This window comes from Miscanthus floridulus, chromosome 4 (genome assembly GCF_019320115.1).
Source record: "Miscanthus floridulus cultivar M001 chromosome 4, ASM1932011v1, whole genome shotgun sequence".
Taxonomy (NCBI): Eukaryota; Viridiplantae; Streptophyta; class Magnoliopsida; order Poales; family Poaceae; genus Miscanthus; species Miscanthus floridulus.
The window spans coordinates 113177864-113196140 of NC_089583.1; the positions used below are offsets into that span (position 1 = coordinate 113177864).

Consider the following 18277-nt stretch of genomic DNA (forward strand, 5'->3'; position numbering starts at 1 on the left):
GAGTTGGGACGCAGGTTAATGAGAACAAACCTAGGGTCACCGGATCCGACGAGGTGGCAGGCGATTCTGGTGAGCTGAGATGCATCACTTACTGGGCGAAAGGCGATTCCGGGCTGCTGAGTTGGAGATCCGTGGGTGGCGGTCCAGGACTCACCTGCAAAATGAGAACGTGGGGGTCAGTTCCGGAGGGGGAGGGACGTCGCCGGGCGCGTAACCTGGGTTCACCTGTCGCCGGCGAACGGGCGTCGATGGCAGCGGGTTCGGGAGGGATGCGGAGCAGACGGTCGGCGCGGAAGGCTATCAACGGCGACGGTGCGCCCACAAGCGTTGCGAGGCCGGGGCAGGCACGGCGAAGCGGAGGTCACGGCCGCCGCGGCTGGCACGGAAGTGAGAGGCTGAGCGACACGTGAGCGGAACCCTAGCGGCTATCGAGGGGAACAGGACGATGGGAGGGAGTGCGAAGCGGAGCTAAGGGTCGGCTTGTAGATCAGTCGTTCGACTGGTGCTGGGCCGCCGAACGGCTGGGCTGTTCAGCCCAGCCAAAACCAGCCCAGCTAGCCAATTAAGCCCAGCCGAACACACCGTACACCATTATAGAGGGTCTCTCTCTCTCGATAACAGTAAACTATGTGCTTCAGGGCCCCTTTGCACCTTGTCGCCTTTGGCACAGTCTCGTCTCCGGTGCACCCAACAAGGAGACCTACAAGTGCTTCAATGAGTGGCGACCGAGAAAGATGTGCAGAAAGGCTAAATTGGAAGTAAAGGAGACACACCTAGAAATAGAAAACCCTCTATAAGAACTAAATAATTATTCAAATTATTTCTCCATGGATTTTTTACCCTGGAAAAAGTTAGGGATCATAAGAGATTTGAGTTTCCAAATTAGCCCGAAAAGACAAGAATAATAAAAAAAAACGTTTTCACCTGTATATATATAAAAATTGACACCCAATGGGCCCCTAGTGGAATTGCTGGTGTGTGATTTCTTTTTCACCGTTGTGCAATCTGAAAAAAAAAATCTTTGACGGTTTGTGCAAGATGCTGCAGGCGAACATGATTCAAGCTACCGGGTGTGCAACAGTGCAAGTGCAAATCTAGGCGAGGAACAAACGAGCCCCTGTTCGCCCAAATTTGTCGATTTTTTAGCCGCTGCAGCGGAGAATTTGACAGGCCACCAACCTTGGACCCTGCCCATTGTGCCCTGATCGCCTCCTCCTCCTCCATCCCAGAACAGAACCAGGCAGCCGTTTCCGTTTCCGTTTCCTCCCTCCCTGCGCGTGAACCGTGAATGGACAGCAGTGGAGGTGACACTGACAGCGATGGGTACGGCCGAGAATTAGTGGGGGTCGCGCATCACGTCCTTTCCGGCGCGATCTCTCTCTTATCAGAAACAGGCTCTCGGCGATCGGCGTGCCCTGACCTAAAAACACGCCATGATTCGCCGCTATCTTGCTGCTGTTCCTCTGTTGGGTTTGGGTGGTGACTGGTTGTTGAGCCTCCGTTTCCAGAACCAGCAGAAACTGGAGCGGTGTTTGCATGATGCCAGGCCTCGCACTGCACTGCAATTTGCAAAGCTGTGCGCTTACTACAAATGCTGCAGTTCCCGATCAGATATTCAGATGGATGGATGGATGGATGGAAGGGAAGATGACAGCTCCCATGCTACACGGAAGCTTGAGAATGACACGTCGCTCCATATCTCCACCTCTGATTGGCGGAGCCACGTAGGCTAGGGGAACTGCCGTTTACTAGTTTAGCATGTGTTTCAAGATGAGATAGCCTCATCTTATCTCTAAGGACCAAGGGCATGTCAAAGGACCTCAATATGATGTTGCCCCTTTTCGCTTGAACTTATCAGTCGTACCGTCGTAATAAAATAGTAGTGTTTTTCTTTTTACAATAAATCAAGCATCAGCATCAGCATCAGCCGTTTTTCAACCGAGCCGAAAAGAGCCGCTGATGGTAAAAGAAAGCGTGACCCGTGAGGCACGGTGGTGCGGCATCTTTTCCATCATGCCTTGTGATCAACTCATCAGGCAAAACAAGCAAGTACCTATGCAAATTGCAACCGATGGCATCTTTATTTGTCTGCTCTGTCTATTCCATATTATAAGTCAGATACATAGATTTATTATGCACCTAAATATATATTATGTCTAGATACATGATAATAATAATGTACATAGGAAAAAACAAAACGACTAATCAACCTGTTCGCTAGTTGGTTTCTGAGCTGATAAGCCCGACTGATACTTAGTTTGTTGTGAAAGAAAAATACTGTTGGCTAGCTGATAAGCTCTGGCTAAACCCCGAGTAATTTCAAGCAGAGGACGTATTTCCTTTTGTCAGCACGAATTCGAGGCTATGTAGGTAGGTAGGCACGCATGAACACAGCACAACGGCTCATAATAGTTTACACTTTGGGATCAGATCATGAAGCAAGCGCTAGCGGCCACATTGTACTAGCTGCACTGCAAGCAACTGCACGGTGCGCGTAAAGATCTGGGGTAGGGTAGCATCAAAGCCAAAGGCATGTATGATGGATGGATGGACCTCTCCCTCCCTCCATCTCCATGGTCCATGCATGCTGCTATCTGCAATGCAATGCCTCCTCTTCCCCATCCTCTGCGTCAGTTGCAGATGAAGACGGCAGCTCAATCGTTTTCTCCAAAAAGATGAGGACCGCAGTCGCCCGCTGCAACTTGCGTGGGTTCTCTATCTGCTCGATGCCAACTGACAAAATCACCTTCTTCTAATCTACCCCACGGTAGATTCCGTTACTGAAAGCCACTAAATCCTGCTGCTACAGGTGAATGGAATCAAACAATGCTTATTGCAGGAAGCTTAATGGGCAATCTTTAATTAATCTTATAATAATCTACCAGGAGCAGGCAGGTGGGGAAGCTGGGTTAGCGATAAGTACGAGAGGGCAAGCCGCACGTGCGCGGCAGCTGGACAGATGGACACAACCAAAATTTAATCCTCCGGGAACCGGAACACAAGATAAAAGCCACATCTGCAGTGGTGGAGTGGAAGGGCTTCACAGGCCCAGAGGAAAAGGGCGAAGGAGAAGCGCGCACACAACAATCCGCAGGCCGCAGCAGGAGAAGTGCAGAGGAGAATTCAGATCAAACCGAAGGTGTCGCCTTCTTCCTCTCCCCCCTCCTGATGTCGACGTCCACCCTCTCCTCGATTTCCTTTTTCGGGTTTTTAATATTAATCGCCCGAAATTCTGTACGCAATACGTTGAGTGGGAAAGATCCTACGCAGTATATGCGTATGTATGTATGTGCGTGCGCCTGCGCTTCCTTGCTTCCCCTGCCTTCTTTTATTCCCCTCTCCTTTGTTCGCTTGCGGGCTGCGGCTTCGGGAAGGAGGAGAGGACGAGGGGCAGGCCGCGGGCGGGCGGGAGGGCGGACGAATGCACAGTCCCGGTGAGTTCTTGGAATCCGACCCGGCTCCTCTTGATTCGTTTCCGCGCCCGTGATCTTAGGGTTGGTTCTTGGTTTGGGCGCTGCTCGAGGCGGAGGCGCGATTTTATCCGGCGCGCAGCCGCCTCGAACTGCGATCCTTTCTCCCACTCGTGCTGTTGCGTTTTCTTGGCACTGCCTGGTACAACATTGGTACCAAAATGCGGCCGAATTGTTGCTGTTTTTTGGAGTGTGGTTTTGTTGTTGGGAAGAGGGTTTAGGGAATGCCGCGCGTTTTAGTCCATCAGAGACTGGAATTCTTGGGGCGGACCCGGAGTTGCGCATTCTTGATCCGGCTGCTTTCGCCTGCCAAGCAATGATGCGGCCGCCATGGCCTTATCCGATTTCTTTTGGCTTCTTTTCGTCGGGAGAAAGTACGCGAGTAATGGGTCAAAGGGAGCAGCTTTTTACCAGTCTTCAGCATCTACTACAATGGATTGTTCGCCCGCAGTGCTTCTGCTTCTTTTTCACTTTTTTGGGCAGTAAAGTAGTATTTGAGTGCTTTTGTTGGGATTGTAAAAAATAAAGATCGGAATCTTTGAACTGTTCTCAACTCAAATGATGGCTGCTAGCGCTTTCAGTTGCAATTGCTCTGTTTTTTATTGATCTTTCCTCAGTTCTGGTCCAGATTTCTTCAGCTTTCTCTATCCCTTGAACAAAAGGAAAGGCAACTTCTCTTCTTTTGTTTTCAATTTTATGATCTTTGATTGAGTTGATGTTACTGCTTGTGCAGTTCCCGTGTGTGTGCTAAGACTTAGTTTCTTCTATGCCAGTTTAGAGCTTCAGTTTTAACGACGCTTGAAACTTAGTGATGATCATTGTCATGCTTCCCGTGTGCAGCCTTTTCATATGAGGTCATTTGCAGCTGAATGTTGAATGGGTCATTTTGCTAAGAATGCTCATACGATTTGCGCGATAGTCTGTTGGACGTCCAATCATGGTTAGGATTGGGTTTCGAGGCTTATCTATTAATGTGCTATAGGCAGCCAGTAAGATTTCTGTATACAACAACAAGAGACGTTCTTGTGGCCTTTTTATTCAATCCAGCTAGATTTCTGTCACAGTCATATTACAAGCAAATTTATGATCCCCAAATTGACGTGATGCAATCATACATGTTCAGTTTTTTAGGTGCTTCCTAGAAAACCTATTCCTTTGGGGCCTTTGTCAAGTTCTACAAAATGTAGTGCCTTTTTAATCATTTATAACTTGAACATTGGTGTTTTTATTGTTGGTTCTGCTGGAAATGTTTAGAAGCAAAACATAAGCTGTAAAAACATATTAAAGAATACAGCAAAAGGAATCAGCATACTAGTTTCTAGATACACGTTAGAGTGTTAAGACTTCCAGTCCTCTCGATTGTTGCTCTCCTGAATTCTAGATATTGCAATATTTTATTACAGAACAGATTCAAAGTTTGGAGTAATGTATCATTTTTTTTGGAAATATTTAGTAATAAACAATAAGTTTAGCGAAAGACCCTTGCTGTTGTCCCTTTGCTTCGACAGTGTTACCTCTATTAATTAAAGGGGCAATCATTCTTGTGATATCAGGCTTGGTAAGCTTAGGTAATACTACTGTACAGGATAGAATATCCTCCATATTATGATATTCTGGTCCCTTTTCGGCTAGAAACATTATATTCAGGATGTTAGAGATGTAGAAGGTAGAGCACTAGAGTCTCTTGTTGACCAAAATATTACTTTTATTATAGGTGTTATTATAGTTGTACAAGTTAGAGAACTAGAGTACATTTTCAAACTTCATATATTCTAATGCTAATTAGATCACTTCTTCTGGAATTACTTTCATTGCTTATTTGCTGCTGATTCTTTTTGCAGGAGAATATTGGTGAAACAATAACTTGACATAAGAGTTCTAGACCAAAGAAGCAATGGAAAGGGAATCGTCTACCACATACGAGCCAAAAAGGAACTGTGAAATAAGGGTTTTTGAGAGTTCAGATGAAATTTCAACAGATCTTGCTGAGTATATCTCGCAAATTTCAGAAATTTCTGTCAAAGAAAGGGGATACTTTGCCATCGCCTTATCTGGAGGTCCCCTAGTCAGTTTTTTGGGGTAATATTATTTCTTCATATTTATTACATATTCTACTCTATTATGTACTAGAATTGTTTACATAGTTTGCGTTCCAATATCTGAACTTTCTCTCTTTCAATTACTATAAGGAAACTTTGTGAAGCACCATACAACAAGACCCTGGATTGGTTCAAATGGTACATCTTCTGGTCTGATGAACGTGCCGTGGCAAAAAACCATGCAGAGAGTAACTATAAGTTAACAAAAGAAGGATTTATTGCCAAGGTATGTGAACTGGAGATGCCTTTTTCTTTTTCATTTTTTGTCCGTGCTGCAGCCTAAAATGAGCTTATGTCAAGAATTTTTGTCATTAAGATCAGCTTATTTTGTATTGAAACGGTGCTGTCTGTCATGGTGTCACCTACTCTATGTTTCGTTGAAAAGTGAGTTAATTTGGCTCTCTTTTTGTTTATTGTTCTGTACCAACCAGACAGTGGTTGTATCTTGCAGGAGATCCTCTATACTGATGGTACACCATTGCTTCCACTAATATTGTTTTCCCCTCTGCATACCTAAACAATGAAAAAATTAATCACTTAAATAAGATGTTGACAAACTCTTATATACAAATTTAATAGCTGAAGTGAGTGTCTTGTACCTTAACCTAAAATGCTGTTTTGGTTGTCAAGTGCAATGTTTGGTGCCCACTGAACTATATGATCTGGTGGTTTCTTTTGCTATTGAGGGATTTTTCTTCGTGACTGATGTTTGATTGAAGTATTGATGCTGTGTTTGCTCTTTGCTTCCCATTTTTTGATGCTTTTGTGTGGAAGTAATTGATGTGATTATTTGCCACCACTTGTGTTAGATCAACCTTAACTTACAATAAATTTTTGCTTTACGTTATGTCCACCTTGTTGAGACTATAACCATGAACAGAATATTATGAACACTGTAAAGTCTACAGAGCAAGAACGAACTTGTGTCTGTCGATGTTTCACCACCGATAGCCTCGGGGAAAAAAGTACTCTTATCTGGGTGTGGCCCCTGAGCCTCTTGCTATTTGGAACAAGGAGCTGAAGGGTCTTGTCTTGAAATTGTTCTGATTCTTCGTCGAAGGGCTCCCGAGCATATACCCGGGTTCTTTATCAAAAAGAACTCGGATATAGCTCGGTCCGGGTTCTTTTTGTCGTCAGGCCTTGAAGTGGTCTGTCTTGAAGAAGTCTTCTTAGTGACGTGCGCTTTTTCGAAGAAAAAATGCACTCACTGAGTGTAGCCCCCGAGCCTCTTGCTATTTGGAACGAAAAGTTGGAGGGTCTTGAATCTTATGTTGTTTGAAAATTGCTGTCTTGAAGAAGTCTTCTGAGTGATGTGCGCTTTTTTCGAAAAAAGTGCACTCACTGAGTGTAGCCCCCGAGCCTCTTGTTATTTGGAACAAAGAGTTGGAGGGTCTTAAATCTGAGTTGTTCAAAGAACTGAAAACCTCTCCTATTGCAGCCCCCGAGCATATATCCGGGTTCTTTTATTCAGAAAGAACTCGGATGCAGGGTCTTGGCATATTCTCTGGTAGTCTGCTATTGTCAGATGTAGTTGTATGGTGGTGGTTGAGTGTAAACGCTGTTTGTTCACGAGTTGTACAGTGTTGGTATATTCTTCCGAATATGGTTGTTCTTGAGTGCTGTTCCTTCACGTCTGAGTCCTCTTTCATTGAATTTTGTCTTTTCACTGTGTCCTTTGTTAGGTTTATTCCGTTGGTGTTCCCGGTCCATGTGCACCGCTTCTTTGGTCTATAAATACCCTCCTGGTGTGCTGTTTTGATTCATCGAGCATTTTGTTGCGTGGTCTGAAATCTCCGTAGTCATGAATATGATAGTTTCTGAAGTAGAGTAGCCCCCAGGCGTATTTTGTAGTTCTTATATATCTTGAATGTACCAGAAATGTTCTTGCCCAGGTCCGGGTTCTTGCTCCGGAGGTCCCTTTGTCCAAGATTGCTGGAGGAAGCCGAGAGTCAAGAATATCTGGATGCCATTGAAAAGGTGGAGCCTAAGGTCGAAGATTTAGCCAGGAGGATTGTGGATAATCTTAATATTGATATTTCTTCTCCTGATGACGATGCTTGATGTAATTGACCTTTGTACGCCAGCCTCTGTGATAGAATATTATACTCCTTTTTGAATGAAGATTCTTTATTTTTCGTTGATGTCTTCTTTGCATGGATGTCTTCGCCTTGTTTATTCTTCAAATGAGTTGTCCAAGTGATCAGAATTTTTTCTGAGTAGTCGTTTCTTGGGCGTGGCGCGCATCCGTAGTTTAGAGTGGTCGTGTTCTTTCATCCGTTGTAGGACAATTCCTTGATAGGTCGAGCGTTTGTATGGCTTTTATCTGAGGCTTGACTTGTCGAGTGCTTATTTGGCTTTTATCTGTGCCGTGTAAACAACTCGGGGTATGAAGATCAGTTGTCTTGTCATAGTCCCTTGATTTGTCGAGTGTTTGTCTGGCTTTCATCTGCGCCATGTAAACAACTTGGGGTATATGGATCATTGGCTTGACAAAGTTTCTTGATTTGTCGATTGCTTGTCTGGCTTTCATCTGCGCCATGTAAACAACTCGTGGTATGTAGATCTTTGCCTTTTTGTTCTTGTCAGTATTGAAAAGACTTAGGACCGGCGATCTCAAGCATCTTCAGTTTCTTTCCTTTCATCCGGTGAGCTCAAGCATGTTTTCAGCTTTTTGCTTAACTCGGGGTGTGGCTAGCATCTGGCTCTTTCCCTGGTTGTGAAAACAACTCATGATCGGTTCGGGTGTTAGCTCATCAGCTACCCTCATCGGCGGGCTCAAGCATCTTTTCAGCTCTTTTGCTCTCGGCCGGTAGGCTTAGGCATAATTTCAGCCATTTTGCTCTTTGGTTCGGGTGTTAGCTTATCAGCTACCCTTATCGGCGGGCTCAAGCATCTTTTCAGCTTTTTTGCTCTCGGCCGGTAGGCTCAGGCATAATTTCAGTTATTTTGCTTTTTGGTTCGGGTGTTAGCTTATTAGCTACCCTCATTGGCGGGCTCAAGCATCTTTTCAGCTCTTTTGCTCTTGGCCGGTCTGTTTAGTGAAAACAACTCGGGAAAAGTCATAATAAGACATGTTGTCGAGGAACACCATCTTTATTGATCATGAACGTTGATCTCTTGTGGCTTGTATATATATTCTCCCTTGAATTGTTTTCATGCGTAGAATCTTCTTAGTTGGCTGATGTGCCATGTATTGTTGACTTATTTTCCATCTTCAGTTATCAACTTGTATGCGTCAGTTGTCGATGTTTCGATAATTTTGTTTGTCCGGGTTGTCTCGGTTGTTTCTATCCGGGAACCTTTCCCGTGTCTTCTCCTCTACAGTAATCATCTTTTCTACTGTGCGTCTGAATTATTTATTGTTTCTCGGATTTTCTTTGCAGAAGTCCTGAAATTGCCACCTCGCCATGATTTCGTGAGAGAAAGCTTCGATTACTTTTCGTTCGGTGATGTCATGTACTTGAGCACGTAGTTCGCCAAATCGTCGATAGTAATCTCTGAGACTTTCGTCCCCTTTCTGCTTGAGTCCTTTTAATTCTGCGTGGATGATGGGGTGCGTAATGATACCCGCGAATTTTTCACAGAAAACTCTTTGCAAGTCCTCTCAATTTCTGATTAACCCTGGATTTAATTTATCAAACCATTAAAGGGGCATGGTTTCTAGGGTCATGGGAAAAAACAAGGTCTTGATATCATCGTCTCCTCCGGCCAATTCAATCGATTGCGAGTAAATCCTGAGCCACTGCCTTGGTTCGGTCTTGCCATCATATTTGGAGTGGTTGGACGGCTTGAACTTGTGAGGCAGTCGTATTGAAGCAAGTCTGTTTGCAAAATAGGGGAATTTATCATGCGTTCTGGCTTTTGTGTATTCTGATTCAGCACCCCCTTCTTGCCAACTGTTGTCTTGGTGAGAGTAGTTTCGCGTGGCTGTCCGAGTAGGTGCTTTGCTTCTGACCTTTCTTGGTTGTTCGACTCGGTCGTTTTGACTATGGTTTCTTCTACTTTCTCTGTTGTGACTTTCACTTGGTCCAAGTCTCTCGAAAGCGGTCTTCCTTTGATTTTGATCTTCCTGCTCATGAGATGTTGACCTGGCAGGTAGTCTTGAGCGGGTCCTTCCGTCGTGCGTCCTTAGGACTGTTGATCGGAGAAAGTTCCGGAGCTGTTCTTGTTTTTCATTGGGATGTGAAGTCGCCCTGAGTTCTTCTAGTGCTTCTCGGATCTTATCGTAGGGTGTATTCGTCGCTCGTCCTTCTTCAACCTCTCGCTCTGATTTTCTTCTATTGTAGTTGGCTAGATCTGACTCATATCTGATCCAAGCTTCCTTGCACCGCCTAGCACGGCGTTGACGTCCTTGTTTCAATTTGTTCTTTCTCTCTCTGGCTTGCCTCTGACTCTCGGTCTCACCATCGTGCCCCTGTGATATGTTGGACTCAGATTCATCTGATGACCTGATGTCGGGCGCTTCTGGGGGAACCAATGGTGATCGAGGACGGCGAACCATGAATACTTCTCGTGCGTAAATTGCTCCACTATCGGCGTCGGTTTCCACACTGTTGGAGTAGTTGATAACTTTAGTAGAGGCTTCAAGGTCGCAAATTGAGTCTCCTTGGTAGGGTAGAATTGTTGTTGTCGTATTGTCGACTAGTTGGGTGCCGCTATCCTCAGGAACGGAACCTGGCTAGTGGACGATGCAGTCTTGAGATGTTATAGTTAACACGGGACCTTCCTGGGCTCCTTTCAGTGGCATTCTAAGCACCGGATCGAGGAATCCTTCGGGCCGTATTTGATAAGATGTTGTCATGTTGTGGAGTCCGAACGGAAAAGGACCCGACTTCTTGAAAAGACTCTGAGTGTACTTCGAGTTGTATTCTTGATAGGCCAAGGCCGCGTTCTTAAGCCCCATCGGAAAAGAACTCGGTTTCTCGGAAGAACTCGGGTAAGACTCCATTTCGGATGCGGAACCTGAGTTTGAGTCGGATGCGCAAAGTCGCGAAATCTAAGTTGGATCGGACATCGCGAGCTGCGCGAATCTTCCAGCAAGTTAATCTGTCGTAGTCGTCGAAATAGAATGGTCTTCATAGTGATCTGAATTTTCGAGGAGACGGCTTTGGAGCTTGCCATTGTCACCTGCCTCGCAGATCCATGAACCGAAGATGAAGGTTGATCCCGTCGAGAAGATCATGTTGTCGAGGTCCGTCGAGCTCTCGGATGCAATTTCGCCGAAAGCCCCTACCTGGCGCGCCAGCTGTCGATGTTTCATCACCGATAGCCTGCCACGGGGGTACCCAGGGTAGTATGTTCGGGCTTTAGCGTATGCGGAACTCGACGGTTAACGCAAGAGACAGTCGATTTATCCTGGTTCGGACCCTCGATCTTTGATCGAGTAATAGCCCTACGTCCAGTCGACGTTAGCCTTTGCGTTGGATTGATTGTAAAGTGTTGTGTAGCGTTGTGTGTGTTGTCTCTAACTCTCTTTCTAAGGAGCCCTGTCCTCCTTTATATAGTCAGGAGGCCAAAGTCCTAGTCGATTTACAGGGTATTATTACTACTAGGATTATATGAGAGGAATCCTAATCAAACTAGATCTCCTCTTTCGTTGCGGTGTATCCCGTGGGTCCCGCATCGACAGTGTCATACCTCAATGTTGTTCTAATAATGATAACTAATAAGAGTGGAATTTTAGTTTATCTAGCCCTGTTTAAGATCTTAATATTTTTATTCTATGTTGATGGTGTTGAATGCATGTTATGAATTACTACCATAATTGTTTTATGACTAATGTGTTTTCCAAAAAAAAATTATGATAGTGTAACTATCGGGTGGGTCTGACTTACGTGTGGCTTTCTGATGTTCTATTTTTAGAAAAAAAAAGTTTTCCTTGTTTCAACCAAAAGTTAGGAGTTTTTAGTATTTCTGTTTCAGGATGAGGCTTAAAATTACTAAAGTACCAATCAGAGGGAGTCATAGATAATCAAGAATTCCATGTGCTTTGTTGCTTCGATTTTTTCAAAGAGAAATCAGGTCAAGAATAGTGGCATATAATATATTAGCTCAAAATCTATGATGCTAACATTCAGTCTCTTATTTTTGTTCTCATTTATCCCTATCCATTTTACTGTTACAGTTAAAATATTACTGCCAATTGCAAAGCAGAGCACATGTCAAGGTAGATTTTTACACCTTAGACACTGACTAGTCTGGATGGGTGGCTGGGCTAATTTACATTATGATGTGTCATGTTCTTGTAGTATGATATTTTCAAACTTCAGATAGTGTTATATCCTGTGCCAACTTGGGGGTGGGACTGATTAAGGCTGCCTAACTACCACTTTAATAGTTCCATCTTCCAGCTACTCTGGAAGCACCCTGCACCAACCACACATTTTCATAGCTATCCATCATTGCCCAATGTCAGACAAAAAACTTATCAAAATGGTTTCTTTCAACAGAATGGCTGGCTCTGAACTGGTCTCTCCTCCATGCACCAGTCTGATTAATATTTAGATTTTTAGGTTCTATTTTTTCTAGGCTATAATATTTCTTAGTTCAAGGAGCTTAACCAAAAATCAGTTAACCTTTTTGTTTTTAATCTCTCTCTATTGGGCATATCCCTATTTTTTTCCCTTCGTGGGCCCATTTAAATCTCTAGAGAGTGCAAACTGTTTTGGTTGTCTAAAAGCCTTAATATAACCGCAGCATTCCCTGTTCTGCTAGTGTTACTGGTGCATGAGATTTTCTCAAGTGTGTCATTCATGTTCCCTTTCTTGTCATACCAGTTACAATGATTCCCATGTTAAGCAAAAAATCTGAACAAGATGTGTTAGTATCTTTGTAATGCTTTTGCCAAGTTGACTATCTGATACTTGAATGGCATTTACAGGTACCTATTCTGCATGGTCATGTCTACTCCATAAATGACAATGCCACGGTGGAGGATGCAGCAACAGACTATGAATTCATGATCAGGCAGCTGGTTAAGATCCGCACAATAGGAGTCTCAGAGAGAAAACGACTGTCCCAAGTTTGATCTCATCCTCCTCGCCATGGGCGCTGATGGGCATGTGGCCTCGCTTTTCCCGAACCACCCTGCCATGGAGCTGAAAGACGACTGGGTCACCTACATCACTGACTCCCCGCAGCCTCCTCCTGAGAGGATCACCTTCACTCTCCCAGTAATCAACTCAGCATCCAACATAGCAATAGTGTCCACCGGTGATGACAAAGCAAATGCTGTTCACTTAGCAGTTTCTGACACGACCGAAGGTCCTGATGCTCCTACATCACTGCCTGCTAGAATGGTCCAGCCAACGGACGGGAAGCTGGTGTGGTTTCTGGACAAGGAGGCGGCATCATCCCTTGAGTCCATGAACGACGATGCTTCCTACGAGCGTCATGAGTACTAACTCGGATCTGAGGTCGTTTTGAAGTGAATGAACGGAGGTAAGTAGGTGGTGGCATATGATGGAAGACGTGTTGTTCCCCCTTTTAGCTCGATCTATGCATTGATTTTGTCTGAAGGTTTAATTCCGGAAAATCTGAACTTGCCCTTGGTCCTTTTGCAATGAGAGGTGATTTAAGCGAGGAAATGTGTATGCGATGTTGAGTCGTCGACGAACATCAGATTTTAACTATGGTCGTATGATATTATGTATTATGTGCTAATTCTATGTAGTGGAAGTAAGATTTTTTTATTTGTTGGTATGTCTTTCATGGCGCTCTTCTAAAAACATTCGGATCCGCGAGACACCAATGCTACTGTTCTTCCACTGGCTTTTTCTGAACAGGAGCTGAGGCTCACTCTCATTCATTTGGTTTGGTCGAACGAGTGCCTATGAGCTGAATGACACATCTTAATAGACCTTATGTTCGTTAGGGAATCTGATACTAGTTACTTTTATAAGTTACTAGAAGCTCTCTAAAAGCTAGGGCCTCTTTGGCCGGGCTCCCACCGGCTTTGGCTCCTTCACTATAGCCACCTGTCGGCCGACAGGTGCCTACAGGAGCCGGAGCCGCGGAGCCAGAAAAACGAGCTTCTCCGGCTCCGGTTGTGTCAGTGAGAGAGGAAAGGAGGAGAGAGAAAAATGGCTCCGGTGAACAGTAACCTGGATGTCGGCCGTTGGGCGGCCGATAGGCCTGGAGCCGTCGGAGCCCTGCCAAAGAGGCCCTTAGTTTGACCGTTTGGGAGGGCTCCACTCGCTCCGGCCTATTCGCAGTAAGAAGCGCTTCTCGCTGCTGTTGCGTTTGATGCGGTTCTGCTCGAGCTGGTGGAGTAGGTGCGGGAGGTGCACCAAACGGCCCCTTAGTGGATGAGCCAATGTAAAAACTTTGATCCGCGGTGGCTAGACAACCTCAAGGTATCATGCAAATCGAGAAAACTCTGAACCCTTGTCCCACCCATATATAGCGGCACTGCAGCTCTGTAAGATGAGTTGGCCACAAACCTGTGCTTTGGATGTGGGGCAGACGAGGAAGTTTTTAACCTCGCTCGAAGAAAATCTCCAAAAACAACACGCGGGTGCGCCACACTTGAGGCTCAAATCCACACCACGAGGGTGCTACTGAGAGCGCTAAACCAGCCGGCCTAGCGTCCGTTCGCGTGGGTGAGCCAATACACATTTCATACATATGGTTTTAGTCATGTCGTTATTCGTGGTTGACTTATACTATCTTATATCGTTAGCTTGATGCAAGAACATGTTTAATTATGCGTAGTAGATGAAGATGCCTGGTTTTAAGGTTATAGGACAAAAATCAGACTACAACAATAGTGTAGAGTAACTCCAACCATGGTCTCTAAAATAGGGTTCTACTCATGATTTGAAGGGCCTGTTTTCTGAACTCAACTTCAGCAGCCCTCAACTGAGGACTCCTAACTTTTATGATCTCTGTCAATCACATGTATACTCCCTCTGTTCTAAATTATAAGACGTTTTGGTTTTTCTAGATACATAACTTTTGCTATATACTTAGAAATAATATATCTAGAAAAGTCAAAATATTTTATAATTTGAAAATTGAATGAGTGTTTTTTTTACTTTACCCTATCTTCTATTCCCCTGCTTCGTCGCCGCTGCGCGAAGTGGCATCGGGGGAGTTATGCAAGCTATTTGACGAATGGAATACTAATCATTGCAGCTGAAATCGAAAAGCAACCAGCTCTCTCGGCAGTGATCCAAGTTTAACTTTCTGCATGCATCCTATTCGTTTGAACTTAGCAGTCATGGCACGATATTTTTCTCTCACAGCCGAACAGTTCCTAGATGCAGATGAGTCATGAATTGCCAAGGTCCTTGAGGCATGGATTCTATTGGTGAGAGTTGAGCCAAACAGCAAAGGTCCGGGCTTGTTGAGTTGCTGGTGTTGTACTAAATCCAGTTTTGCAAGTTGAGTGGCTTGCGACTGAACCGCTAGAATTAGTAGTCAGTATACCTGCCCTTAACAAAATTGTACTAGCCAATATAACCTTCTAAAACGTGGATGGACGGATGTTCTGGACTGCAGGCTTTGCGGCAATGAAGTTGAGACACTAGTGCACCTGTGCAAAGATTGCCCGGTCGCTAAGGAAACATGGGAATTTATCTTTCTGCTCTTCATTTGGTTGATACAACAGGATCTCTCTACAGATTTTGGAGCAAATGCAGAATGAAAGTGGATAAAAATGGGAGACAGATTTTTTATGGCATCCTTATTTACTTTTGGTGGAACATATGGAGGAAAAGAAATAGAAGAGTTTTTCAACAGAAGTTTCTAAGCCCAAGACAAGTGGTTGTGCTTTGTAAGGATGATATTTTCCACTTTGTTGGCAATGGAGCCAGCTCATGAAAGCGCTGAAGGGCAGTAGACTGGTTGGTTGTTCTTGCTTTGTCTCAGTTGTTGTTCTTATGTTCTAGGAGCAGTGCACGCCGAGTTGTTTCGTTTTTGCTCCTTCTTAGTTTTTTAGTAGTTTGGGCGGTGTGCCTGCTTGTACAGTTCCTTTTTCTTTTTTCTCGTATAATAAAATCAGCGGCAAAGCTTTCGCCGTTCTTTTTAAAAACCAAAATCCTACTGTGTTCAGGCCTCGGACTCCGCGCCGCTCTCGGTACCGAGCCACACTGGCGACAAGCAAATCCTCCCAACCGCCGCTAGAGGCTGCCGCCGGGACGCCGGTGCAGCTTCCAAGGACGGCGGCGGCGAGGATCTCGTGCCTCGCCCGCCAGAGGTGCAGGTTGTCGCTAGCGTGTGGAGGCCCTGCGCAACCGCAATGTGGCAGACGAAGAACCAACAACGGAATGCGTGAAGGTGGTGGTGTTGTCCTCCACCGTGAACAAGAAGTTGCCAAAGTCATTTGGATGGAGTATAAAAGCTAACGATTAGCAGAAGTTGGTTGGTTTGTATTGTTGCTGGTTCGTGAAGAAGTACTATTGGCTGGTTTATGTGAGAAAAAAATATTATTCCGACAAACCATAGCCAAACGATCAGGCCGTAGATATGCCCCCTGTGCATCGATCGATAACATCACGCCAGTTCCAGGCAGAGGCAGCCAGCCATGAGCGAGGATAAACCTTCGGTAGTAGGAAGAATAGTAGGGCCTTGTTTGATTATAAATTTTTTTTAATCTGGACACTGTAGCATGTTTCGTTTGTATTTGACAAACTTTGTTCGATCATGGACTAACTAGGCTCAAAAAATTCGTCTCGTGATTTACAACCAAACTGTGCAATTAGTTATTTTTTTACCTACATTTAATGCTCCATACATACGTCCAAAAATTAATGTGATGAAGAGAGAATGAAAAAACTTAGAATTTTGAGACAATCTAAATAAGGTCTAGGATTTCCTCTTTAACCTGTCAGTTTTATTTTATAATCAATAGTTTTGTATTCCTCGGGCTGACGGGCCGAACCTCGTTTCCTCCCCGCTCAGGAAATAGCCCAGTTCTTACGCGCGCAAATGGCCCACTTGTCGCCCAACAAGCGACGCGCTAGTTTGAAGCGGAACCAGCCGGCAGCCGGGGCACCCCGCGCCCGACACACCCGGACGGACCCCCCAGGTAGCAGACGGGCAGCCGTGGAATTTGACCGACTGACCGATTTGGTTGGCCACGGTAGCAGACGCTAGCTGTGACCACAATGGAAAGACCGGTCGCCTCGCCGCGAAGAAATAGCGCGTGCAAATCTCTCAGGCCTGTCCTGTTCCAGTTGTCGCGGCGGCACGGATCGAATCATCGGATCATCGTGGGTGTGTTTGGTTCTCTGCGTCAGCTGGTAGCCTGATTAGAATTAGAGCCCCACTAAGCCTGTCCTCGGCGAACCAACATGGGTATGTTCAGTGGGCTGCTATCCCTGGGTCTGATTTTGATAAGAGTTTGTGCTGGTTGCTTGTTTTGTCTCGGATAGAATCACCACTTCTTTAGCCTGGTACGGTTAACCCCTCTAAAGCATTCTATCGAACATGTGGTGAGCTCCGTCGTGGTGGTGCTGCTCTGCCCTTTGACGATGAGCATCTCCGTCGCGCCCATGCCCAGCAAGATGTATGAGGGGTCTGGCAAGATGTACGAGCGGGTGTACGCCGGGGCAAGCAGAGGCGATGGCGGCGGGGAGCCCGTGCTGCGCTCCACTGCGATGTCCGGCAAGATGTACGCCCATTATAGATGTTCATGCAGCACGAAGCCCGTTGGCATGGCACGAAGCCCGCTATTTTGACCCGGCACGAGCACAGCACGGCACGGTGTTTCACGGGCCCGGGACAGCCCGGCCCGATGCCTAGGGCCGTGCCTGGGCCGCTACTTAGGCATGCTGGGCGACATGGCCCCGCCCGAAATTTATAGGTAGGCACAAAAATCAGCCCGGTGACTACCGCAGCCTACTAACAGCCTACCACACCCCTTCCTGTTTCCTAACCCTAACTTCATTTCCCACTCTCATATCCCCGCACCCCACCACCGCACACCATCTTGATTCTCGCGGTCGCGAGTCGCGTCGCGCGACTTCTCGCCCCCCCAGCCCTGCTCGTGCGTCGCAGCCCCGCACCGGCCAGCCTCCTCCACACCCCCTCGCAGCGGCGGCTCCTCAACACCGTCGAGCACACAGGCGCCTCTTCCAGCCGCATCGCCCCATGCACCACCGGCCGACCTCGCTTCCACCAGCCGCCTTTTCCAGCGCGGTGACGTCGAGCACAAAGGCCTTGAGCGGCTCATCCTCCAGATCCAGCTCGAGGGCATCGGCCTCCTCCTACGGATCCTAATCAAGCGGACACCCTCCCTTCCCTCTCTCTCTCTCTCCCTCTCTCACCGGTTTCGGGCTACAGGGTTGGCTCGACCCATGCCGCGGCCCGTACTTTTTGGGCTAGCTAGGCTCAAAAATCAGCCCGACAGGCCGTGCCAAACCAGGAATGAGGCTTGCTTTGGCATGGCCTGGGAGGCATGACATGTTGTGCCGGCCTGATCCCTATCGGACCCGTGCCGGGCCAGGCTGGTTGGCCATCTTTAACAACCATGGTGGCCAAGGGGCGAGCGGAGGCGATGGCGGCGGGGAGCCCGTGCTCGAGCTGTTCCAGCTCGTGATAGCGGCACGCCGCTTCCCCTATCTCGCTCCCGCGGGCTTGCAGGGGCACTGGCGTCGAGCATGGTGGCCGCCCCCGTCGATGCCGCACGCCATCGCATTCTTGGTCGGCCTCGAGCGCACCGGGGGCCGGCCTGCGAGGTCGCCGCCCTCGAGCACGCGGGCCACT

General features: G+C 46.4%; 1 pseudogene; it reads left to right on the forward strand.

Annotated features, from left to right (window-relative positions):
• The first annotated feature begins 3033 nt into the window (after positions 1–3033).
• On the forward strand, positions 3034–13282 carry LOC136550368 (probable 6-phosphogluconolactonase 2; annotated as a pseudogene).
• Positions 13283–18277: the final 4995 nt, after the last annotated feature.